Here is a 5,123-nt window from a genome sequence, read left to right as displayed (position 1 = left end):
GCTGACTTCCTGCCCTTTGGGCAGGGGGCTGGACTCGATGATCTCCCAAGGTCCCTTCCAGCCCTGATGTCTATGAAATCTATGAAAGGTCTATGAACGTCATTGATGGAAGGGAAATATGCTTCTAGCTCACAGATAAAATGAAGGCGCAGTTCTGGTGTGGAGACAAAGAACAAAAGCCACTTCTGATTCAACTCATGGTTTTCTACGTCAGTAGAGAGAGCAAGAGTTCAGTGACAGATGGTTTTTCTGCAACAATTGATAGAGAAAAAACATTTGAACAGATTTTACCTAACTAATAAATTATATGTTTATTCACTATGTGCACATTCAGTAACAACTTACAAACATTTTAACTCCTTTTCCAATAGTTAACCAAAGATTCATAAGCTATGCCCAGTTAAGAGGGCTTTCCCAGTAGATCTATAGCAGTATATTAAAAAAGGCAAAGTATTCCTAGTGTGGATGCTAAATGTACTAGCAAAATTGAGCATTTGCTGATATAGTTTATCCTAGTTGCCCCCAAAAGAATAAGACATACCAGCAAAAGTGCAATCTTGCCCTTATAACTACATCTAAGGCCTGCTGCCTGGGTAGCTGTATTCATCAGGGACTGTACCACTTCACACCCCAAAGTGAAAGAAGTACACTAGCAGAAGTTTGAGATGAATATATGGCCAGAAACAAATTTATAGCAAACATCATTTTTCTTTTCATTTTCCCTAGGGGAAAAAAAAAACACTTGCATAGATCTGGGGGAAAAACAGACTTCTCACACAACAACAAATGGGCTTGAACAAATAATTCACAATGACCTGTTTATTTCACAAATATATATATTCTAGTTACCATTTTTAGTCATGAATAGCTCTCATCATTCATTGTGTGTGTGTAAGTCATTATAGGGTGAATATGCTAGAACTGGACAGTAAGGTTCAAGGAAGTGCTGCCCCTTTTTGCCACCCTGACAATACTGGGGGTGACCATGGCAGAGAAAAAACAAAAATCTGACTACTGAAAAATTCTAGCAGTTTAAGTCAAGCAAGTATTTAAGATTTAAGACAACCCAACCCCATAGCAACACCTCGGAAGCTACAGTCTTGTCCCACAAAATCTTAGGGTTTTTTGCTAAAAACAAGTCTAGCTGGTATGAAAACCTCTACAACTGGAATCTGACTACAACTAAAGTAGAGATGAAACTGCAGAGGGCCTGAAAAAATAGCTCTGAGAGTCATGTACCATCCACTGATTGGTTAAACTCAATCATAATTTAAATGTCTAGCATATTAACTATTTCATCCCTTGTATAAGAGAGGAGAGGCAATATCACAGATCTGGACAACTTAATCCAAGCAACATTTCCTTCTAATGAAACATATGGCATTTGAACAATGCTAAAGAAGCTGAGTCCAAGAAATCTACCACAGCCCCCAGCCATACTGGGTATGTGTACAACTGCCACAGTGTTTATACAAACCAAAATCCCAGAAATGATACACACTGTGCCTGCCTTAACTTAGAACATGGACCTTTGAGCACTGAAGGCACACACAGAGCCTCACTGTGGTTACTGTGTGAGTACAGTTTTGCAAGAATACTGCCACTCCCCTTGCTCCCCCACAAAAAATATGACCCCCTCTGTATGAGTCTGTTCTATAACTGATGTTACCCCTTAGTCAAGCCCCTGGCCTAACCAAGAATGACACAAGTACAAATATGGCACTGCCATTCCTTCTCTTCTTGCACCAACAGCTTGGTTTACTTATTTCAAGTGACCACAGTCTTCTGGTTATTAGGGGTGTGTGAAGCAGGCCGTATTCGATTTGGATTTGGCCTGATTCAGGAGACAGTGATTCAATTTGCTGATTTGGGTCACTGTCCCAATTCAATTCGGCTAAATCCGAATCTGAAGATTCAATTCTGATTGGGAGAATCAGCGATTCGGCCATAGACACAGGTTTATATGTTTTTTCTACATACCTCAAGGCACCAGGTATGGCTCATGAATGCTGAAATGGTGGGGCAGATGCAGTGTCCCACAGGAATGAGGGGGGACCCCCTGCATGCTCAGCAGCAGACCCAAAAGTGGACCAAAAGTACTTGCAGCCCACTTCCGGGTCCACCACTGAGTGCACAGGGGACCCAGTGCCCCCATAGCTCAGCAATTAGCCATGGGGCAGCAATTAGCCATGGGGGGACCCCAGGTGCCACCCCAGTTGCTGAGCCAGGGGGTAGAGGGGGTTCCTTGCGTGCTCTGCAGTGGACCCAGAAGTGCTTCTGCTCCACTTCCAGGTCCACTGCTGAGCGCACTGGGGACCCCCTTCACTCCAGTGGGATGCTCCATCTACCCCACCATCTCAGCGTTCACGAGCCACCTGGTACCTTGAGATACGTAGAAAAAACATATAAAGCTGTGTTTAAGTCCAAATTGTCAAATCTCTCTGAATCTCTGCTAATTGAACTGGAGGCTTCCGATTCGATTTGGGGAGCTTAATGGGTTTCCTGATTCAGTTAAGATTCAGAGATTCAGCTGCCAAATCGAGCCAAATCTCCTTCAAATTGAATCAGCACCCAAAGCTCTGCACAGCCCTACTGGTTATGGAGCTAAGCAGTCATAGTGCTTAGTCATCAATATGCCTTTGGCATCAGGGTTCAGTAACAAAGGATGTGCCTATGTAGACTACATGTCACCCTACAGCAACATAGAGACATGCTACGGTGACATACAGTGTGCTACAGTGAAGTAGTGATCATGTGCGTCTACCAGCTACATCACCATATTGGTGCACTCCCCGGGTATAGCACACTGCTACACCGATGTAGCTGGAAAGTTTAACCATGTACTGTGCACATGGTACAGTAACCACCCATACTGCACCATGCTTTATTACTACCAAAAGGAAGCATGGCACCATAGCAACATTGCCATACAGCAATTTGTAGACACACCCAAAGTCCCCTATCGCTCTGCCCTAATCTCTTTCCACTCATCATGCAGAGAAAGGGAGGCCATGGTCCTGTAATACCATTATAAAGGCAAGTGGCAAGTTCATTATCTTCCAATTTAAAACAAAACCTTTGTCATGTCAGGAATTGTTGTCATGTAATGGCAACAAAAATGGTTTACTGTTAAGTAGAATTAGACCCAGCTCTAATCTCACAATGAGATAGCTAAAATAATACCATGTACTGACAAATATTTCATAATAAGCAGCTGACCACATACTGTGTAGTCTCTGATGTGCTACAGAGAACAGAAAAGCCTGTCCAATTTTTAGCTGAATGGTTGAATCGCAGAGTCAAAATACAAATATGAAAAAATACCCAGCACTTCAAAGAATATGAAAGTCTACCAAGAACGTAATTAAATGCAGCCTGAATTACAAAGCTGTGGGTTTCCACCCCACCAGAAGTCAGCTTTGTGAATGTTTTATCAATCATCCAAACAATAAGAAAAGACTCTGACCTGCTTTGCTTGCTCACCAAAGTATGCTGTTGGTATTATCCTGTAATGACACAACAGATCCTGCAGGCGAATTTTGCTGCAAAAGCAATCTCTTTCATTTTCACCTTAAAAAACTGCAGAGTAATTAACTTCACAGCAGTTCCATTTGGCAAAGTAATACAGTAGAAAGAATGAAATATTCATTAATAATTGACTATGAAAACTGTAGTTAAACTATGTTCAGCTAATTTAATAGCTAACAGCTATAGGAATGCAAAGGGTATGGCTCTTTGTGTGAACAAAAATAATTCAAGCTGCTAGTGTTTGAGAGTGATTTTATTAAGAATAACTACTGTAACAATGTTACAATACAAGTGATCCACTACAAAATAAAAGAATTGGGGGGGAAAGATTGAAAGAAAATGCTATGGGCTGATTATTGGTCTAAGTTATTCAGTACTCTGAGAATAATTGATAATATTTTCCAAATCTAAGTAACGTATCTTCACTGATGTTGTGTGTGGCATAGTTAATGGTTATAATGCAAGGAGAAACAAATAATTCTAAGTAACAAAAATGATAACAGAAAATAAAATATCCAAATAAGTCACTTATAACAGTGTATTGAATCAAGCACTTCATTTCCATCTTAAAATTCCAGACTCACCCCTTTGCAGTGTCTTTCCACCATACTGTTTAATTGAATTGGCTCTTCTTTAATGTGAAACAAAATTTAATGCTATTTACTGTGGATGTGATGTGGATACCTTGTTTCTTTGCATGTATCAAAACCAGCTAAGTAATACTGGCCGAGAGAGAGATTGAAGCTCAAGGGGGTTCCTGTGTAACATTTTGGCTTTCATCTCCTAAATGTCTGCAAAAGCTTTTATGAAGAAAAGAAAACAAAAGGAGAAGAGAAAGTTTCCTTCCAAGCTAGATGTTTGGGATTTTTTCTGTATATGCAAATATAAATAAAACAAGAACAAGAAAAGATGTAGGCCAGTTTTTCAGTGAGAAGAGGGTAGAAGTTACAGGTAATCTAGATATATCCAGAACCAAAATGAATACTTTGCCCCAATTTCCACCAAGAAAAAAGAGGTTGGCTTAGGGGAGGGGGGAACAGGAACAAGGGGAGTATGTGGAGATTGCTGAGGTAGCCAGAAACCTCAAGTACCCCAATGCATTCATGCTGGCAAAACCAAATTATCTCTTGTTGGACTTCATCAGATATGGTCAGAGATGAAGTAGTACTGGTCATATCAGGATCCCTCAGCTTGGATGGCCAGTGACCACTCTGCCAGGATACCATACAACTCCCCTTATGACCTCCTTAGTTATAATAAAGTGACCACAGGCTTTTGTTCTTAGCAACAAAAACACTTCCAGGTTTATTGCTCATAAGCAAGCTTAAGCATTGACGTCTATACCCCATTTGGGCAGGTGCTAGCCAGGTTATTTGCAAAAATGGTAAGCATCTGTCTGTCTCACAAGACAACAGAATTGCATTGAGTAAGGCTTGATGAACATCTGTGAGTGTGGCTATAAAGCCCAGTTCTTGAGTGACAGTCCCTTCTGCATGAGTCACATTTGACGTTTGGATCAAACAATCCTGAAGATAGTGTGGGTTTCTTCTTTCCTCTGCAGTTTGGGCTCTTCGTTCCTCAAAAGCCTCCATTCC

General features: G+C 41.0%; 1 long non-coding RNA gene across 1 annotated transcript in view; it reads right to left on the bottom strand.

The window, feature by feature from the left end:
• The window catches only part of LOC109311758, a 31,204-nt gene extending 27,615 nt beyond the window's left edge, over window positions 1-3,589 (bottom strand). Inside the window, exon 1 of the long non-coding RNA XR_002101602.1 lies at window positions 3,467-3,589. This is a non-coding gene — a long non-coding RNA (uncharacterized LOC109311758). The remainder of the gene's footprint in view (window positions 1-3,466) is intronic.
• Between the last annotated feature and the right edge of the window lie 1,534 nt (window positions 3,590-5,123).

This window comes from Crocodylus porosus, unplaced genomic scaffold (assembly GCF_001723895.1).
Source record: "Crocodylus porosus isolate Cpor-Errol unplaced genomic scaffold, CroPor_comp1, whole genome shotgun sequence".
NCBI classification, from domain to species: Eukaryota; Metazoa; Chordata; order Crocodylia; family Crocodylidae; genus Crocodylus; species Crocodylus porosus.
The sequence above is the reverse complement of the archived record's forward strand: the minus strand, read 5'-3'. Positions and strand labels throughout refer to the sequence as shown.